This window comes from Manacus candei, unplaced genomic scaffold (assembly GCF_025592945.1).
Source record: "Manacus candei isolate 608988 ecotype Guabito, Panama unplaced genomic scaffold, ASM2559294v1 h1tg000067l, whole genome shotgun sequence".
NCBI lineage: Eukaryota > Metazoa > Chordata > Aves > Passeriformes > Pipridae > Manacus > Manacus candei.
Window position 1 is genome coordinate 9,292,016 of NW_026138115.1, and position 21,048 is coordinate 9,313,063.

At 46.0% G+C, this 21,048-nt stretch overlaps 1 long non-coding RNA gene across 1 annotated transcript; it reads right to left on the reverse strand.

Moving 5' to 3' along the window:
• Positions 1-6,614: 6,614 nt before the first annotated feature.
• LOC127479442 (uncharacterized) lies at positions 6,615-20,338 on the reverse strand. The gene is made up of 2 exons (XR_007907564.1): positions 11,329-20,338; positions 6,615-11,294 (listed from the first exon to the last, which is right to left on the reverse strand). It is a non-coding gene; the product is annotated as an uncharacterized LOC127479442 (long non-coding RNA).
• Between the last annotated feature and the right edge of the window lie 710 nt (positions 20,339-21,048).

The window sequence follows — 21,048 nt, forward strand, 5'->3', positions numbered from 1 at the left end:
TGTTTCAGCAGATTTTGGCCTCTACTGAAAGAACTAAAAAGAATAAAAATGGGCTTTTTCAAAGCAAGAATGAAAAAAAAAAGAGGATTTTCTTTGTCAAACCCTGTCTTGAAGACAAATGTCAGTCAGAATAGATAAGTAAAAATTTCATCAGGGGGAAAAAGCTCATTTCATGATCAGCTCCAGCCATTCCCTTTTGCACCATGTTGGCCAGGTGAACTGTGTGATACAAATAGCAAACAGGTTTTCTGTGCGTACTCATGTCTCTCTCTAGTGGAAAGCCCTCATCACTACACAAATACAGATAAGAGGCATGGGACCTTCAGTTCAACCACAGGAGACCTGCACCCCACTGAATTCCTGTATCTTGGGGGCTGATGCTACTCCATAGTTGGGGCAGAGCTTTCCTGCCTTGCACAGGAACCCATTCCTTTGCCCCCAGGCAGGGCTATGCTATGGCTTAACCTAACCTCAGTATTTTGGAAAGGGTGAAACATTAGTGTCACACCCAGAGATAAATCAGTACCAAAAAAGTGTTGGCATTTAGGGATCCATTTGCACTGCACAGAAAGACAAAAATAAAGAAATCTTAAAATGCTTCTTAAATGCATTTCCAGGTAGGAGCTACCCCACAGAAAGAGGGAGGCATCATCCAAATTCTTGTAGCAAACCCTTGGAAAAGCAGCCAAACACCTGTCAGCTACCAGCCCACTCTGTCCAACTCCTTCTAACTCCCTAACCTAAAGGGACAGGCAGGAGGCGTGCCCTGCCAGAGCCCACTGGCTTCAGCTTTCCAGTGCCTGCTCACATCCCTACGCAGCCTCGTAATCTTCACTTTAGGCTCGGATGCAGCAGTTCTGAGCCTACTGGCAGGAGGCACATGCACCCCTGACCCTTCTTGCACTGCAGCCAGTGCTTCTGTGAGGTCCCCAGGGTGAGTGCCATGGGGTCCAGCAAACGGTGTTGTGCTGCATGCTGGCAGCAGCAGTCCCCACTGAGCAGATGTTGTGCTTGCACATGGTTGAGTTTTCCTTTCCGTGGTGACAAATAAGCACCATTCATCTGGAGTTGAAAAGCACGGAGAGGGTGGGGCATGTTTCACCCTCTCCCTCTGCAGAGCTGGGTGAAGCCAGACTCTCTCTGCTTGCCAGGGAATTACTCCCTACCTTGCCAGACCCAGCTCGAACATTGCTGCCCCCATTTATTCACAAAAGGGCAAACAGCTCTATGTTGCATTTTCACAAGATGACTGTGAGGAACTATTAATCTGGAAGCTGCAGAGCCAGCACAAGTCATCTAGGGGCCCTGTGGGCAGCCTACATTTAGACCAGCCACAGACTGCTTTTCAACACACAGGGACCTTATCAGTGGCAGCGCTGGGATCCATCCCTGTGTTGTGCTGGCCTGAGACCATTGCACTGGAGAAATCACAAGGACTTAGCCATGCAGCTGGGGTGAGCAGCCTATGATGGCACGGAAGGTTTTCTTAGGAGTGCCAAGTTGCCCAAGGCTTCCATGCTGCCATGTAGTGTGTAGAGGCTATTCTGGCCTGTGGGCTTCCCACTAAGCTGTTTATGTCCTGCAGCATTGCCTCCATTTGACAAAGGTGGAAACCGAGAGACACTGAAAGCAGAAAGCCTCCATTATAACTGCAAGATGCCTAACTGCTGGCTGGCTTGATGAGCAGATGTGCAGAGCCTTGCTAGGTCCTGCTGATGGAAGGGCATTTGCAGGTGCTCCACACTTGGGTTAGCACTAATGAGGCACTCCAAATAACTGGGCACTTCTGAAAAAATATGACATAAATGATGTGCCTGAGGTGGCAAAGTATGTGTGGGAGCAGCAGCAGCCTTCAGGCAGTTTCCCAGGTCTAAACACTAAGCTTTCTTTTCCTGTGAACCCACCTTTAACTAAATACCTTGTTATCACTGGCTTCCATGCTTACACTAACCTCTGTTTTAATTCAATATAAATATATTAACATAGATTCCATGGTAGAGATCAGTATTGTGTTTCTAAGTAATTGTATGTATTTCTAAGTACTTAATCTCTGTTGGGAGAAGGGCAGTGGGTGCAAATGGGTAGTACAGGCACCAAGGCCCTTGAGCTAAAAAGCACCCACAGCTTATGCTCAGCAAAGCTGAAGACTGTGATATACTTTACTGGGGAGAGATGACTATGACATGTCAAACATGAGCTTTGAATCAGGGAGTAATGAGCATAAAGCTATTTACTCATTTCATTTGAGATACAATATCAAGAGACTACTCAAAACAAAATAAAAATATTTCAGAAAGTCTTGAAACTCCCCTTGTTTTGCCTGTTAAAAATTGGCTGAAAGTGATACCTTTGCTTGTCTAATTTGTAATATGTCTCTAAGCTAGGATGACAGCAGTGACTCTCAAGGCAAGTATCTCCTTTTTTTGAATGCAATATTTATGTTTTACTAATAAGCTGATTGATTGAGCTCGGCTGTTGGAAGTCCTGAGTTTTGTCCACAATGAAACCTGTATGTGTTTAATACCCATCAGCTAGAGGTCAAAAATGAAAGATATTTTATCTCCTCCTTTCCTTCCCAGTCAGAACAATTTTGAAGTGATGGGTTTAAGGGCCCACATCAATTTTGTTTCCTAAACAATCATTTCCCCACTTTCTTTCAGTTACACTTTATCTCCGGCAGGATCTAAGCAGCAGCTATTGAGCCTGACTTTAAATCTTGTGGAGCCCTAGCTTTCCCGGTGGCCACAGAGGGAAATATTTAGTGCCAGCCGCTCTGCCACTTCACCTTCTGACACAATATTATTTCATCGTAACCTGTCCAGTGAGCAAATTGCCTCTTTGGCCCCCTTGCAGTCTCTGCACAAGGGCTGGGCTATTGATTGTGACAGTGTGCCAGTGCACGCAGGGTGATTCCTGGAGAGGAGGGATCGATGGGAGCATAATTGCTACCTCGTCGGCAGCAAATGGGGAAGAGGGACTGGAGCAACTCAGCTCAGCGGCAGAAAAAAGCTGACGCTGCTTCTGGTGCATCTTCCTTCTGGCTGTGGGGTGCCTCACCATGGGGAAGGGGATGCAGCTATGCTGCTGCCAGGGGAACAGGCAGCGCTTATTCCCAGAGAAGTGGTTTTGCAGCCACTTATGGAGAAGTTGAGGTGGATGAATGCTTTGCATTTACAAAGGAGCCGCTAAGGGAAGGGTTGGTGGAGTGAGTGCCATGGCACTGCAGGTTAGTTATTCCTCCAAGGTATGTGTGCATTGCAATCACAGAAAACAAGTCTCTAAGGGAGACTTCAAGGGGTATATAATCCATCCCCCTGCCCCAAGGCATGACTGACTACAGCTACACCATTGCAAGGCTACAATCCTGGCTCAGAGCAGCACACAATGCTGGAATGGACCAGAAACCAGTACTGTCACTTTTAACACAAGACAGTAATCTCCAAAGACTGCAGCGTACAGAGTGACCAAAATCATGACAACATATTACATGTTGGAGTGGTCCATTTCGTAGCCAGCACCTCTGCATTAAAGTACCTCGGTGAAATATTTTTCAAACTTTGTCTCAGAGAAAGGTGTAAGCCCAGGGGAGCTTCCACTGGAACACTGGGCTAGGTTGCACCCACTTTCTTCTCTGTTTTAATTCCATTACAACATCACAAATTAATTTCCGCCACACTGATGATGCAAAATTGTAGCATTAGCAGCTGTCAAATCTGTGTGGAAAAACACGTCTTCAAAATTCAGCAGTGATCTCATGCCAGGAAGCAGACACTGCCAGTCAGAGGTCTGAGGTGACAGCCCTTTTTGCTTCCAATGCACATTACTGTTTTTCTCACGAGTACCATCCCAACTTATCACAGCTTTATGTATTGCAAAAGATAATGTTTGCTCTAAGTGCTGCCTTTGTCTCCCTGGCAGGGACTGTATGGGAATGAGCCAACACATTGCTGGTATCTCCATCTCCACCTGGAAGTGGCAGGACCAGAAGTCATGCCGTGGAGCACCAGGCTTGGCAGAGGGCAGGGAAGCAGCATTGGGCTCTAACCAACCACGGTGGGAGACACAGAGTAAGCTGAGCAAGGAAGGCCAGTATTGAAACAGCAGCAATGGGATGAAGAAAAGCACTGAAACTCAAGTCTCAGCAGCCCAGCTTTTTTCTAACCTAATATGCAGCAGGCACAAGAGAAAACAGGACTCAGCCAAAACCCGAGCTCTACCATTCCCCTGCTGGAAAGCCTGTCTGCAGTATGGCTCACTCCACAGAGAAAGAGAGAAATTGCACGTGGCCTCTTGCATGACGTTCAGATATCTTTTGTCTCTTCACTTGTTATGTCACATCATCCTAGGGGTTGGCACAATATAGCCCCATATGTGGAGATAGTGCAGAGATGCAAAGTCACTTACTAAAAAAGATTTTTTAACTCCCCAACTTCCCCAAGCTTCATCCAATTCTGGCACAGACAGCAGGGAGGGGAAGGAGGCAAGCATGTTTTGATCAAAGATTCAAGTTTGTTATTGATTCATCCAAGCCAATTTACCTCCCTCTCACCCCTGAATTCTTCCCAGCATCACTGATTCTGTCTCTGGTACTTAAATGTCAAGCCAAAGAATTTCCTCCTCACGACTGTTCTGTGAGAAAGCAAAGGCAATGTGTCTCTCTGAGAAACTCCATCTTTTCCATCACACACTGGCCTCCCGCCTTCAGGCTCAGTTTACAGCAGAGAACAACTTTGTCATCACTTGTAAATGAAGTGCTTTAATGTGGATATCACCAAGGGAGAATAAACACAAACCACAGTGCTGTTTCACAGAGTTACTTCTCTGATGTTCTCAACAGTATGTAGTGCTTACCTGTGCTTTGTCTCCTAAGATCTCAAGGCAGCAGACTTACTGTCAACTTGATCGAGAAAAGGGCTTCTCCCCACACCTCAGTTCCAGAATGAGATTAACAGCTTCGAACAGACTTCAGAAAAGAGCAATCAACACTGGTGGGACTAAAGGAGCTGATTTATAAGTAAAAATAAAATGAGCTTGAAATAGCTGTAAAGCTCAGTAGGTGTACCCATGTTTCTGATAGCAATTAACAATATTACAATTAAGTAACCACTCTACTCTGTGCTGGTGCAGCCTCACTTTAAGTACTGTGTGCAGTTTTGGGCACCACAATATAAGAAGGATATAAAGCTATTAGAGAGCATCCAAAACAGGGCTACAAAGATGGTGAAGGGTCTAGAGGGGAAGCCATACAAGGAGAAGCTGAGGTCACTTGGTTTGTTCAACCTGGGGAACAGGAGACTGAGGGGAGACCTCATTGCACTCTACAACTTCCTTGTGAGGGGAAGTGGAGAGGCAGGCACTGATCTCTGTGGCGACCAGTGACGACCCAAGGGAACGGCCTGAAGTTGTGTCAGGGGAGGTTTAGGTTGAATATTAGGAAAAGTTCTTCACCCAGTGGGTGACTGAGCACTGGAACAGGCTCCTCAGGAAGGCTGCCAGAGTTCAAGAAGCATTTGGACAACGCTCTCAGACACATGATGTGACTCTTGGGGCTGTCCTGTAATGAGCCAGGAGCTGGACTTTCATAGAATCACAAGATCACAGAATATACTGAGTTGGAAGGGACTCACAAGGATCATCGAGTCCAACTCCTGGCCTGGCACAGGACCCTCCCCAAGAATCACACCATCTGCCTGAGAGTGTCATCCAAACACTTCTTGAACTCTGTCAGGCTTGGTGCTGTGACCACTTCTCTGGGCAGCTTGTTCCAGTGCCCAGTCCCTGTGAGTCCCTTCCAACTCAGGATATTCTATGATTCTATGATTATACATAATAATCACATGATAGCAGAATAAAAAGGCAATCATCTCCAAGTATTGTCAGACTCTCTGAAGAAGAGTTAAGGTGTTATAGGAGGGTAAATCTAATGGAAAAAAAAAAAAAGAAGGAAATAAAATAAGCCTAGGATGAGTATTAGTATACATTTATAGGAAATTCATCTAGTACAGGGCTCAGAACTGGAGCACTTATTTCCTTTACTTACTACAAGTTGTTCCAGTTTCTGAGACTAAATGCAGAGGAAGATGTCCATGGAGAAACAACTGCCCAGGTTGGAGGGGACTGGATGCTTCACCTATTAATAGGGTGACCAATCTGCATTAGTCTTCCAGCCAAATCAAGCATAATTCTTCATGGATTTTTGGCAGTGGTCTCATACTCAATATCACATCATGTTTAGAGAAAAAATCCAAATCGATTGCTATTCATACATCAGATGGGCAAACAGACACCAGCTGCAGTGTCGCCCACTTACTCTGAATTAGCAATGACTGTATTGCAATTCAGGCTTTGAGCTTTTTTAAAATACAAGCAGGGAGAGACCATGATAATGTCTGTGATAATGACTGGGTGTGTGGATCATGGAGCTGAAAATTATTTCTCCTAAACTCCTCTCTTAGAAGAGGACATGTGTTCAGATTTGGCTGGTTTGTTTGAAACCATGCCTGTGTTCATTCATCTCTGCTACATATCCAGTTTGTGCACTGGGACATATCACCACACTGATTTTAGTTCAACAATATCATTTTAAAGAGATAAAAAGCACACAACAACTTAAATTAACCTTCCACTGCTACATTATTATAATTTAATAACAATTATAATCTTGAAATTACAATTATACCATGTCGAAGCCTGGATAAGAATGCCAATTTGGTTGCACACTCAAAATATCTCCACTTTTCAGGAACACAAACAAGTTTCTATTATAGATTCACATTATAGGCCAAATCCTCACCTAGCATTAACCAGCAACACTGCTGTGCAGTACCAATTTATATCTGTGGCAGAAGATGTAGCTCAGTGACTTTAAAATAATCAGATCAGCAACCCCATCTGCAGCACTAAGCAGAACCATACACAGGTATATATTACACATACCCACTCACTGTGGGTTACGTTTTTATAGAGCAAGTTAACTGAAAGGAGTTAAACTGTGCACTGTGATGCATTCAGTCCTTTGATGTGAGCAACAGAGGTGATGGCATTGTTGTATTGGAATCGGATATGAAGGCATGAGCGTGCAGACATGGCTAAGTATGACAGCTGTGCTAATACTTGGAGACTCACATAGTGCAGGATGTACAAGAATTTGTGATTTTCTTGCACTGAGAAAAGACTTTCATCAGCCTCAGCTAAAGGCTGTTGAGGGCAAGGGAGGACATATGCATCCTTCCTTTCAAACTGCACCTGGATGTAGTAGGAAGAAGACTGCTGTGTCCCCATTACTTTACGGTCTAAAGCAGCAGTTTTAGCAGATGCCGAGTCAGATGAAAAGGATTGCCCTGGCCTTTCACATTCTGGACTGAGCACTAGGTCGGCATCCTTGTCTCACAGGAAAGCTACAGACAGAGCAGGAGGTTGCCTTTCCCTTCTGCTTCTAGATAAGCTGAACAAGAGAAGTCCAAGTTTGCATTAGGAGAGCACACCTTGGCTCCAGCTCTTAGTCAGCCTCCCACTCTCCCTTCCCATCCCACACAAGCAGTCTAGCACCTACAAATACCTGCATGGGCAAAACCACAGCTTGCAGTATTTGTGCAGGCTACCTGACCCAGGTCCTCCACAAGCATGAGCAGGTACAATCACGAGTGCTGAGCACTGAGAGTATGGCTTTGCCTTTCCATCTCATTAGCAATGCAAAGTTGCACCCACAGCAGAGCCTGCATAACGTACAAAATAAACGTGGCCTATTTTTTAATGCTCTTATTAGCACTAAATACTTTCCCTCTCTACCCAGACACATGGCTGAGAGAGCAAGAGACAAGGGTTCTATCCTTTGTACATAATCAGGCGGGCCAAGCTATCTGACCCACACTTGCCTCCGCCTCCCCCGTTCCAGTTAGTGCTTTCGTCATGTTGAGCTCCTGCGCTGTGGTTTTCAGGCGAATTTCCACTCGGTGCTCAGAGAGCTGAAACCTTTAGATTAATCCCAGATCTGTCAGCCTCCATCATTTTCAAGCAGGGCTGTGAGCTCCAGGGCACTCCGTTACTTTCTCTAGCACTGAGGAGCCTTAAGCCTCTTGCTCTCACTCTCCTGGAGAGTGGGCAGCCCCATTCCTCCCCCTCCCCAACCTGAGATGACCTGAGTCTGTGGCCAGTGTGGTTGCAGCAGAATTCTCTGTGAATCAGATGATTAAATTGTTTCCTCTCTCTCAGTGAATTTTTACTTGAACTGCAAAGTTCCAAGTCAAGTAGAAGCCAAACACTGCCAGCAATCCCCTTTCTCCCTTACAGTACATGGTTGCCCCAGCCCCTAAGCTGCAGCCACTCTGGCTGGCACCATAATCCCACTTGTTTTCTGCAGTTGTGGAAATGAGCCTAAATACCCCACACAGAAACTCTTAAGTCATTTCTTTGAAAGCTCGATGCTCCTTCTAGGCTAAACTTGAGATTTTGCTCAGATTTGTTTTGGTTAGACTGAACCTGCCTGATTCGTCTCTTGGTGATTAACTGCCAGGGAAATTTCTTTGTATCCTTTCCTCCTGCTTATCTCTGTGTAGTGGGTTGACCCTGACTGGACACCAGGTACCCACCAAAGCCACTCTCTCACTCCCCTCTGCAACTGGACAGGGGAGAGAAAATATAATGTAGGGTTCATGAGTTGAGATAAGGACAAGGAGAGATCACTCACCGATTACTGTCATGGGCAAAACAGACTCAAAGTGGGGATATTAATTAAATTTATTACTAACAGAATCAGAGTAGGATAGTGAGAAGTAAAATAAATCTTAAAAACACCTTCCCCCACCTCTCCCTCCTTCCCAAGTTCTACCTCCTCTCCCCCAGCGGCACAGGGAGATGGGGAATGAGGGTCAGTTGTTGTTTCTGCCACTGCTCAGAGAGAGGAGTCTTTCCCCTGCTCCCGTGGGGTCCCTCCCAGGGAGACAGTCCCTCATGAACTTCTCCAGTGTGAGTCCATCCCACAGGTAACAGTTCTTCACAAACTGCTGCAATATAGGCCACTTTTCCATGGGGTGCAGTCCTCCAATGTCTGTGACAGCCCTGTGCTTTGACCCCACCAATGACAGGGAAATGATGGGCAAAGAGAAAAGCACAATGCTGAAGCCCATTGAGGGGGCATGAAATGAAGTAGAAATAAAACAGCAAGGAGTTGAAAGGTCTGTCCCTGAGAAAAAACATTGCATACATTAAGAAAGTCAAACAGTGTGAGCACAGAGCGGTGCTGGTAGCCACTGCCCAGAACTCCAGAACTTCTTCTGGGATCTCTCACTTCACAAAGGTGCTCCAAGATGGGCTAAGGAAACCTATGAAAGGCCCCATGTGCTGGGCACCATGGCCTGGTTTCAACAGGGACTATTTGAAGCTTCAGGTACAACCCAGGAAGCAAAGGCCCACACACACTAACTGGGATGCTGAGAAAACCACGATTTACTCTGACCCCAGAGGAGCAGGTGATTACGTAGCACTGCAAGGAGGTTTCCCAGCCTGCAGCCCCTACAAGCCAGCCATGGGCAGCTGCCATCCTGCCCTCCAAAGACCTGCTGAGCAGGGACAGGAGAGCTCCTTGAAGTGCCATGCTCACTGCTCCAGCAATTATCCTTTCTGTGGATATCTCCTCCTTGTGTGCAGAAAGAGGAGATACTCTGGTGCTGGGTGCTGTGGGAAGAGTTTAACCCTTCATCACATAACAAATAAATCCCATTGTTCCAGCTCCCTGCCTAGTGCTCCCTCCAGCCTGTGCCTCCTGAATCCCTCTCGAGAGCAGCTGAATCAATGTTTGACTTGTACAAACAGCTGCCTGACCGCAATTTGGAAGGGATTCAGATGGGGATTACGGCAAGGCAGTGGATAAAAATCTATTACATGGCAGTATTTATTTTAGATCCCTGTGGCACTCACTGTGAACTCTGGCAGCATCTCCTGTTCCTTATTCAGTGGCACATGTGCAGGGCATTGAGAAGAATCACTTTTGGGAGAGTGTGCTGCAGAGCAGCAGGAGTAGCAGGAGGAGAGGACCGGGATCCAAACCGAGTACATTGGAAATGTATATGTTTCCAAGCCAGACTGACTTGGCTCTACAGTGGATCCTCCCAGAGGGTGGGAACATCTTTAGTTTTCAGGAGAATTTGATATTGATAAAATTGTATTGCTTTGATAGCCCTAGGGCCTGCGCCAGCTCTGGTTTACCAAAGACCAATGTTTCTGGCTCAGTGCAGCTGCATCTGAGATCTAAATCTGATCCTGTCTTCTCTCTTTGGGCACAGAAATGATCCAAACCCCGAGTTAGCAGTAGGACCTGCCTGGGAGGAGGAAGCCTGCCTGATCTCAGACCACAGGAGCAACATTGCAGCAAGCCCGACTTTGCTGCTCTCTACTGATAGCCTAGTAACAACGGAAGCAGTTCAGGCAAGGGATGAGTGAGGCTGTAGGTGGCAATCTCTGAGATAAAGTGTCCCAGGAACAGGACTGCAAACAACCCACTCAATGCCCACAGGGGTCACCACCAAACCACCGCTGTTGGCCCAGCCTGGCCGAGCTAGTCAGGAATAGTCTCCTGGGACAGGCATGAGTACCCTCAGTCCTTTTCCACGCACACAATCTGCTGGCAGGAGGGAGCATGGGGAGTGCCAGGGCAGTGCTGCGAGATGCTGCTGACTTAACAGGCTGTGACAGGGCTGTCCAGCAGCAAAGAGAGGCAGAGAAGCCACTGCTCTCAAAAAAGAAATAGAGATAGGGGAAAGGTCTAAAAGGACTGAATTTCCCATCCCCAGCTTTGTCTTTTCTTGTGTTGAAAGTACCAAATTTTCATCTGCTGGAGGTACATCACATGTTGAGGGAGACAGACCTCTCTACACCAGTGCTGCAATATTTTCTCCACAGGGTGATAATGCTAAGAGCAAAATGAGCACTGGCCAAGGCTGCCACCGACAAGGCAGCACATGTAGGCGCCCAGATCCCTGGCAGCAGCATTTCTGGGCTGAGCGATGTAGAGATGACAGGAACAAATGGACTGGAGAAGGGCTAGAGGAGCCAGAGCTAGTTTGGGCAGCCCTGGTGATGAGGGACCTGCCCTGAGCACAGCCACGGACTTCAAAGCCTAAAGTGGCTCTGTCCTAAACACTTAACAACTCCCTCTGGGGACTGCTCACGTGGCTGGATCTGTGCTGGAGTCAACCCCACACCAGTGAATGAGGCTCTCCCATGAAGTGCCTGCACAAATACAAGGTAGGAGAGCCTCCTCTTCCTCAGGTCTTCCTTCTCACAAGTCACTGCCCCTCCTGTGTAGCTGTACAGGTGACTGCCTTGATGGACAGGTTTTAAATTAACCATCATTGCTGGGGCTTGGGATGCTGGGTCATTTTCTCAGTTTAGCAATTTGAACTCTTAGTTTAAATTTTGCTCTCTGTAATCGAGAGGTAAGTCTGACCTACAAAGATGCTGGGAAACTTAATGAATGGAAAGCTTGCACTGTGCTTTAAAATCACCAGGGAGAAGATACAGGAGACCAGCAAAATATTGCAATAGATGTAACATTTTGTCAGATTATAGCAAATTTTAAAGTACTTCATGCACCAATCTTTATATATAAAGATGTGCTTTATCATACATGATTTCTTACAGGACCCATGCTGCATTAAGAAGAACTAAACTTCTGGATGGATACTATGAAGATGTCATAACTCAGATTTCTGTCTCATAGACTCATCCCCTCCATATGATCTTTTTTTCCCTTCCTCTTTCATTTCAACCCACATTTCTGCTATCCCCCATTTCACCCTGTCTTCCTCTCTCTGCTATTGTGAAGTTATTGCTCACTGGATTTTGTTTTCATGCAGAAGCCAAAAAGCGTAAGAAATAACATGGAGCCCCAGAGGCAACCACACCGGGATGGCAGCATTTACATCTTTTCCTCCAGATGCTCTGACTTCCTTCAGGAGTTGTGACAGGGCTAGGAATCTGGGACTCTCCCAGCTTTGTGTGTTGCTTCTGTGGCTGCACAGGCTTTCTGCAGGGACCAGGTTGAAGTCCCCGTGAAGGAGAGCTTCACTTTTGTGTCATGGAAGAGCCTCCATCCTTGTGAGTGCAATTTGGTCCACTCCAGCCCCCAGAGATCCTGGCTTACCTGAGCAAGCTCAGCTCCTCCACCCAAAGGGAGACAGTCGGGCATTACGTTATATTACTGCTAATGAAGTTGCTTTGTTTGTTCTGTTGCTTAGGGGAATAAGCTAATGTCTCAGAATGCCCTTTAACAGTATTTGTCTTTGTTTATTAAATATTTATTTTGCAAGATAAATGTGGATAAGGAACTCCTATCAGGATTCCTTCTGAGAGGAGAGAGTGCTAAGAGTCTCAGAGGAAAAAATGGGTAGAGATTGAGGTTGAGTTCTTATCCAGAACAGAATACAGCACCCATTCTTTCTAACAGTGTAAAAGATAAACAGTTTCATCTTCCTAATTCTCAGAGTTTATTCCCCAGCAGCCAAAAGAAAGTAGATGTGACATGCTTAGGGGTCTACTGCTCCTCTTTGCCTGGGGCCTGGCACCCTTCCCTCCTGTTGGTGTAAAATGACTGTGCTTCCCAACACAATGAAAGGGAATCCTACAGGCTGACTGCTCCAAGAAGGATTTGGCAGGGCAGGAGGGGAAAGCAGGATGGCAATGGTATAGGAAGCCTTCAGCAGCAGTATGGAGGGAAGGGAAGAGGGGAAAATCACAGGGACGTATCACAGCTAGGATTAATCTGTTCACTGGTGGCCTTGCAGGCTTCATACACACCTGCTTAGCCTTTCTTTGGGTAAGCAAATGGCAGAAGAGAAATAGAAATAAAGCATAGAATGTTAAGAAGTTGGAATGGTCATTAAAGATAATCTAGTTCCAACCCCCCGCCACAGGCCAGGACACCTCCCACTAGACGAGGTTGCTCAAGGCCTTATCCAACCTGGCTTAATGCAACACTAAGCAGTTAGGATTAGAAGTGAGCACTGTTGGCTATTCTGAAGCTTTGCAAGAAAGATGAAGCAGTCTCCAAATTGCTCCTCAGTAATGCTTGCAGTTTGGTGGGTCCCTGCAGCCAGTCTATGACTCACAGGATCTAACTGACAGAGGTTTTAGAAGGGACATGCCCGATGCATCCCAATTCCCCTTCCCTGACCCTGACACCAAGAGAAGAATAGGCAGGTTGAGAAGTGGTACTGCTCTCTTACACAGCCATGTTATGTGAGTCAGAGTGAAGATGCCATCTCCTCTCTACCCATGCACGTGGCTGGCATGTGAATCTGGCCTTTCTGGTTGGAGCCCACTGCGCCAGTTTGCAGAAAGAGATTCACCCCCACGGCATCTTTCTGCTGGGAGGGTGACTCCCCTGGCCTCTCTCCTGTGGAAGCAGCTGTAAGGGAGGAATAGCCATCTTCCTGATGTGCATGGGAATAGAGCTGAGAGGGAGTGGTGTGGATTCAGCCTCCAGCCACCTGCTGTACAGAACAAATGAGCAGATCATTACCCAGAGAGCTCTGTAATTTCACTTCACAAATGCTTGCCCGCTGGCACAGAGCCTGAGGAGGGGAAGGGGGAGAGGGTGGTTGCTCACAGTTCTGCATGCCAAAAAGGCATTTTACCATGCATGAGGCCACCAACACTTCTACAGCTGTGAGACCTTGCAGGCTTAACCCTCTCTGCTGCTCCCCAAGACAGCTTTTCTGGGGGGGCCAAGGGGGGGGAGTGGCAGGAGGGGCCAGAGAGGGAAAGAAGAACAAGGGGCTGTTGGAAGGAGAGAAGAAAGCAATACAGGGAAGGCAAGAGGACTGGTTAGGGAAAGGGGTGCATGGAAGCCAAGGAGTTATGTCAAGACAGGAGTCCCTGCAAGAGTTGCATGAAAGGAAGAAGACTCCATGCCCAAGGTCTTCCAAGCAGACAAGCTGTATGCACCCTCTGGGTACTAACAGCAAGAGTGAGGAAGAGCCTGCTTGGGACTTTCTGCTAAATGCACTAAGGCTTTGCAAGGCCTGCTTGTGGGGAAGTCTGGCTCACGTATACATGCTGTGTGCAACTGCAGCAGCCTGCCATTCCTCCTGCCTCCCCCACCTCCCCAGAGGTTTTTAATTTGTGGACAAATTTCAGCTAAATCTTTGACACAGCTACATCTCTATCTGTTATTATATTTTTACAAGTTTCATGAAAACAAGTAAACCAATAGTAGGAGAGAAACCAAGTTTCTATGAAGGGACATGTGAAGTGTGAATTCAGCTGTATTATCACTAGCAGAGAACCTATATAGGAGAGCACTTTGATGAATGTGTCACAACAAATTTCACATTCCAACTCTATAAAAAATAGTTTTTCAGCCAGCAATTGTGCAAAACCACGATACTTTGAGTAAGCTGGACCCCCAGGTTCTGCTCCATGCTAATACCTGCTCAACTTCTAATTTTGTTTGAGCGATGCCCTAGAGATGTCCCCTCCTCTGAGGTGCACATCAGAGATGGCAGCAAGCTGAACCCACTGAGAACAAGTGTAAACCCGAGTGCTCAGTAATCATCACCTTTGAAAAAACTCTCCCTGCACTGCAACCTCTGAGCCCACACACACACTGCCAGAGGATGGCTGCGTCCAAGGGAGGATCTCTACAGAGATCTATGCAGAGCTTCCCAGGCAGCAGGGCCTTTACTGAACTGACTTGGATTGCACCAAGAAACTGCTGCAGGTCTGGCAGAGGTGTGACCTAAAAGTTCACATGTGGCCAGGGTACTGCACACCAGAAAGGGAAGAAAAGGCTCTACTACTTTCCACTTTTCCCAGTTAATCTTCTCATTTCTGCAGGTAGGCCTATGGTCATGTGGGAAGAGGTTTTCAGGACAAAAGGGAAACAAGGCTTGATCCAGCTCCCACTTCCCTAGCAAGCTGGGAAAGCCTGTTCTGCTTAAGCACCTCTAGACATTCCTTCTAAGTTCAGGTAGCTCCAAAAAGAGCAACCGTAATGCTTTTCAAATACCATTCCCCAGCCTTGCCTTAAGGGCTCTGGCTAAAGTAAACAACATGCCAACATCAGAAACATCTGAGAAAAAAAAGTGTAAGTCATGTGGAAGCAGGTCTTTGGTATCCATGGCCAGATGCTGTCCTTTTTATAGCAGAACACCTGTTTTCTACTTCACAAGTACTCTCAATTTCTAATAGTATAAGACACAAGAAAACTAGATCCACCATGGTCACCTGATCTATTATACCAGCAAACATACATCTCAATTCTGCTGGTACTCTTAGATGCTTCAGTAGCATCCACAACATACAGGATATTTACTGGTCTTAAAGTCACTTTAAGAAGCAAATTTTAATGTAATCTGTTGACATTTTGATGAGTCACAGCATTTTATTACAAATTTGCATCAGCCCTTATTTTTTTATTTTTTTCTAAAACTGTGCTATGAATTTTTCAAACATCTACTTAGGGGATAATTGCCCTGAAAAGCTCCAATCTGTGTCCCTTGATCCTACACCTATACACGGAGGCTTGACTTCAGCATCAGGGCTTTAAATATGAAAATAGACAAGGGACAGGCAGAAAGGAGACAAACCCCAGGATGACTAAGAGAGCATTCTACATGTTAGTTGTTGTGATTTTCATTTTTTTCTTCCCTTGCTCCTGAATTTTTCATCCAGCTCTCACCCATTCACAACATGGTGCGGTGACAGGTGAATCTTTTCTTGGCAGAGCTGAGAAACTAGAAACCTTAACTTCAGAATTTTAGAAAGAGTCCCTTTAGTCACGCTAACACCATTCAGTGTGATGTTGGAACACAGCTGGGAACTAATGGGTCAAAACAAAAAATTTTCCCCACACTGGAAAAAAGTATGTATTGCTGTTGATTGCTTCATTTCTTTTCAAAGTACATGAGGGAGAGTTCTTGTCAATAAGATCTCAAGAAAAGAAAAAAAAAAGAAGAAAAGGAAAAAAAGGGCTGAGACTTTCTATATTTAGCAGCTTCTGCATTTTGGCACATTTGCTGCTTAAAATACCTAAATGCACTTATTGGTGGTGGGGGGGAATCGGTACTCTGCTTTTTATCATCCAATTATCCAAGCAACAAGATAGGCAGACAAGTGCAGTTTGATATTCCCTGACAGTTGTTTGCTGAACATACATCATGTAAATGCCCGTTTGCAGAACACAGCACAGTCGGCTGCCAGTGGGTCAGCACGTAGCCAAGGTGCTTGGCAGCACACCCAGCCGGGCCAAGCTCAGCCCAGAGAGCCAGCAGCCTGGAGATCAGTACCACTCCTCACCTGAGGCAGAGAGATGGTGCCCTCATTCCCCTTGGGCAAGGCAGAGTGAACAGGGCCACAGGCCACCAAAGACAGCAGCAGGACGTGCACAAGGAGAGGGGATGTGTCTGCCCAAAATCTCACCCCAGGACACCTCTGAGCAACTGGTATGCACAACCTATCCTCATTCCTGGATTAAGATGCAAGTTATTTCTCTAGGGAATGTGGGACTATGCTTACTCTGCTTCTTTTAAGCACTGCCCCTGCATGGTGTCTGTTGGGCAGCCTGGTGCCCAGAGCAGCTGAAGGCCTGAGCTGTGAGCCTCTTCAGCCTGAGGGGGTTTAGTTGTCACAAGCAGCCATGTTTGGTGCCTGCATCTCTGAGGAAAGCTGCTGATGCTGCTGCAGAATTGTGCTGCCCACATGCATTAAGGCATGCAACCTGGCTTACTCGAGTTATGCTTTGGACCAGGATCTAAGGACAAGTTTCCTTGTATTGGTTCTGAGTTTCAACCTTCTTTGTGTATGATTGATCATCAGGGTTTCCTGAGACTCCATCTTCCCTTCAGTATAAATAATACTAGTAGCAAGTAACTACCTCCAAGCGTGAAGCAGATGTTATGACTACACATGAAGCTGCTGAAAGCTATTGGTTTAAAGTGCTGAGCCATAGCCTTTTAACAGGAGAGCCCTGAACCTAAGGTAGAAATTATTCTTAAAGAGCAGCATAACAACAATTATGGATTTGCAAGAGCAGCTCTAGTCACAGTGATCTAGTCTCCCTTTCCAACAGAGCAATAGGGCTTGGGAGGCAGTGGGTGCAATGTCTCGACTCTAGTGAAGCTTTTGACATTTTGACATGTGACTCATGATATTCAAGAAACGATTGTCTCCATGAACTGACTGTGGGATAATAACATTTGGTGAGAAAAACATTTCTTTAAAATAGTTATCATTATTTCATTGCCAGTTGAAAGATGTGTTGAGTGGATCCTACAGGTGTTCATTCGAGGGTCCAGCACTAGTCAGCGTTTCCATTAATGACTTGGATAATGGAATAAAGAGTATACTTATTAAATCTGCAGATGACATCAAGCTGGGAGGGACTGAGTACACTAGGGGACAGAAAAAGAATACAAGACAATCACAGCAAATTGGACAAATGATCTGAGAACACAAGATGAAATTCAACCAGAACATATTCATGTAATTAGACTTAAGCAGGAATAATCAACTTCATAAATACAGGAAAAGGAACAGCTGTCTAGGTAGCAATTCTACAAAAACGAGTCTGGAAGTTACTGCACTTCACAATCTGAAAAGCAGTAAAAAACATGTCTCACCACCACAGGACAAATGAGTATCATATTGGGTGCTCTAATGTCAGTCTGACAGACCTGTGATGTAGGTTTTTCCCTGAAGGATTATGTCCAGTGTTGGGTGTCCCACTTTGAGACAGAGGCCAATTGTAGAGAGCCCAGGGGATAAGAAGGGAAATGGGCAAAGATTTAGGATCCACAGCAAACAAGAGCAGACAGAACAGACAGAGGATGTCTAGATAAAGAAAAGATCACTGAGGGAGCACACCATAACAGTTTTCAAATATCTGAACAGCTGCTACAAGGAAAAAAGTAATCACTTTTCCATGCCCATGGTGAATAAGAGGCAATAAATTCAACTTCAGCATGGAAGATTTGGGTTACTCTGTTAAGAATAGGGAATCACTGGAATAGATTGCCCAGAGTTCAGTCAAAATATTGTCAAGGGCAAAGGAGGTGCAGCTTGACATGCCTGGGGCAAGGAGACAGACTAGATGATCTCTCAAAGCCTCTTCCAATCCTATTTCCTATAACTTTTTTGATCAGCAGTAGCAAGTTTAAACAGAAGCTGTTCACAGAGCTCTGCATTCCCCCTCCCTCATATCAGATATTTTCCACAATGAAAAGGGAGAGTTTGGAAGTTCTTACAGTACAGCAAAACACATGCACCATTCCCACAAGTTCAGCAAATCTATTTTCTAAATATGTCAGACACACATTTAGGTGCTCTCAACCCTATGTGGAACAGAGCCTGGGACATTAATTTTTCAGCAATAAAACCACAGTCCTCTTCTAACAAGCCTGTGTAAATGTTCCTAAGGGTGACTACAGAGTCTGAGAGCCCTGCAGTTCCCTGCACATGCCTTCCTCGCTCCATAGTCCTGGCCAGAAAAACTGTTTACATCCCAGGCCCACTGGTCTGCACAGTTCCAAAAACAGAGTTTTGGGGGGTTATTTTGTTTATGTTTTCCTGTGGAAATTTCTCATATGCTAAATCTAATGCACTCAAAAAAGTTAACGTCATATCTAGAAAGGTTATAAAACCCTAAAAACCAGTGTCAGTCTCAGACTCCAAGCATAGAACCAGTGGTAACCATTGTTTGCAACACCTGTATTTGAAATCAGCCCCCATCTCTTTATGAGAAGTCCTTCTGCCAAGAACTAGAGCTGTTGCAGGATCTATTGTGCAGGCAGATGTCACACTGTTCTTCTGGAGGGCAGAGTGTGCTCATGGAAGTGGGAAGGGAGCATGTGCTGGGAACACCATAGGTTATGGAAGCGTACACTACCAAGAGGAGAAGGGTGACCACAGGACTGTAACTAGCAGAATTAGGGCACACAAAGACACATTGCTTCCATCTTAAGTGATCATAAAACTTTTCAGGTGTTATGATCAGGAGTGCATGAAACACTCCCTCCCACGCCATAGATGTGTCTCCATATGGACCCATGGCGACTCACCAAATTGAGAAGGTCAGCCAGCGATGAGGATCATTAAGGCTATTTCTGAGATCAACCATAAATTTACAGACAGGCACCTAGGAAAGTCAACAAGTAACATATTTTAATGCTAAAGAGCTTCTGAGAGAAGCTGTCAGCTGGCCCCAGTTGTCCCAGCTCTTCATGCAAGGGCTCACCTGCAGCTGAAGGGTTTTGCCTCCCTGCACTCTGGCTCTGTCTGTCTGGCAAGGGACTAGTGCTTCTGCACATTGAGTGCCCCCACCTCCTACGGAGTTACAGGAAAGGAGGGCTCAAGGCACCTCCTTAGGAGCTGGCCAAACAGGGAATAAAGTAACTCCTGCTGCATGTCATCTGGAGAGATGTGGGTCCCTGCAGCCTGTCCAAGTGGCTGGGACAAGACACAACTACGCTTTTGTTATCAACAAACTCAGGTGGGGAGTGGGGACCTGTGGGGCAGAGGACTATCTCTGTGTCTGGCCATCCTTCCTCTCCCATCTCTTGCCCACATCAACCCCCAGCAATGCTCCCAACACTGGCTGTGCCCCTGCTGCTTGAGTTAATTACAGTCATTATACCTGCACTCCTCAGCTCCAGCTCACTTCTGTTGTCACTTATGTGCCCATTCATTTGCAAATCAAATCCCTCCGGGTGTTTTATTTAGTGCCCCTGTGAGGGCTGAGGGCTGGTCCCAGCTCTGACAGACAGGTCTTTGCTGGGTTACAGCACTAAGTCAGAGTGGGGAATAAAGAAAGAATTACATGTCTCCCCCAGTGCCTGCCAAATTGCCTCAATCAAGGTTCACCAGAGAGCTCAAGATACGGCCTGGTGTTTGAGAGCTCACTTGGTGAAGGGCAGGAGAGCTTCCAGGGCACCTACTGTTCCCAGACAGCAGGATGCCCACATGGGCACCATGAGCCTCCAGCAACTGCTCTTCTCAATGTGGGTCCTACTCATTTCTTGGGGCAGGTTTTATATGGACAAGGTGCTGCAGAATCAGCTGTGGAAACAGAAATCTCTTTTCGTGCCTGGGAGGCTTTCCAGCAGTGACTCTTGAAGAGCCATGGCCAGACATAAGCATGCAGTTCAGGTCGCCTCTCTGCTAAGGATAAATTCGAGGTCAATCCTCTGAACAAAGAGGGGGGAGGAGGGTAACCAGAAAAAAATGGGCAGAAATGGCTTCCTAATTGTTTTCAGGTGCTCTGAAGAAGAAGCCGAAGCAAGAAGAGGAAGCTGTGATGTACCCTGCCAGCTGATACTAGGACCAATATTGTATTGCTGCTGTGCAGCAAAGTAGAGTGGTTGGGTTTTGTCACCCAGTACTGTGAATACAGTTTTGAGGAGAAAAATACAAATTTGTTATTCTTGCCTTTTACTGCCAGTGGATACAGACAGTGAAAGAGAGCACGGGGCAAAGAGACAACCTGGTTCCTTTGCACTAAATGCAGCAGTTTAATTACGCTGCACTGAAGCATTTTCACACCAGCCATTATACCAGTTGTTCAGTGTAGCCACACACTTCCGAGCTTGTTCACGGTATCCTAGACAGCAGAATTTCCCACTGTGTGATCTTTTGACACTTCAGCATCAGGGCTGATTTCTCTCACTGCACATGCTGGAAAGGCAGCCCAGAGGCTGCAGAAGTCCAGGAGGTTGAGAAGGTGAGGATAAACGAACTCCCAGATAAAGTATTAGAAGTATTTAAGAAGACTGAAAGTAGGTGATGTTTCCCATTACCAGAGTAACATCATAACAGAAGATGTTTCTTATCACTGTATGCTTTGTACACAAAACATTGCCTATCTGCATAGGCAAGACAGCACTTTAGAGAACGGACAGGAGCAGGAGGTAGAGAGGCCTTCTGAACACCATGGGCAGGCAGAGAGGTAGTCCGAGAAACATGTCAGAACTGTAAAACATCTCAACTTGCAGTTTATCTAACTGGAATTTTTTAGTGACATGAAAGCAACAAATTCATTTTAATATAACAGATGGAAAA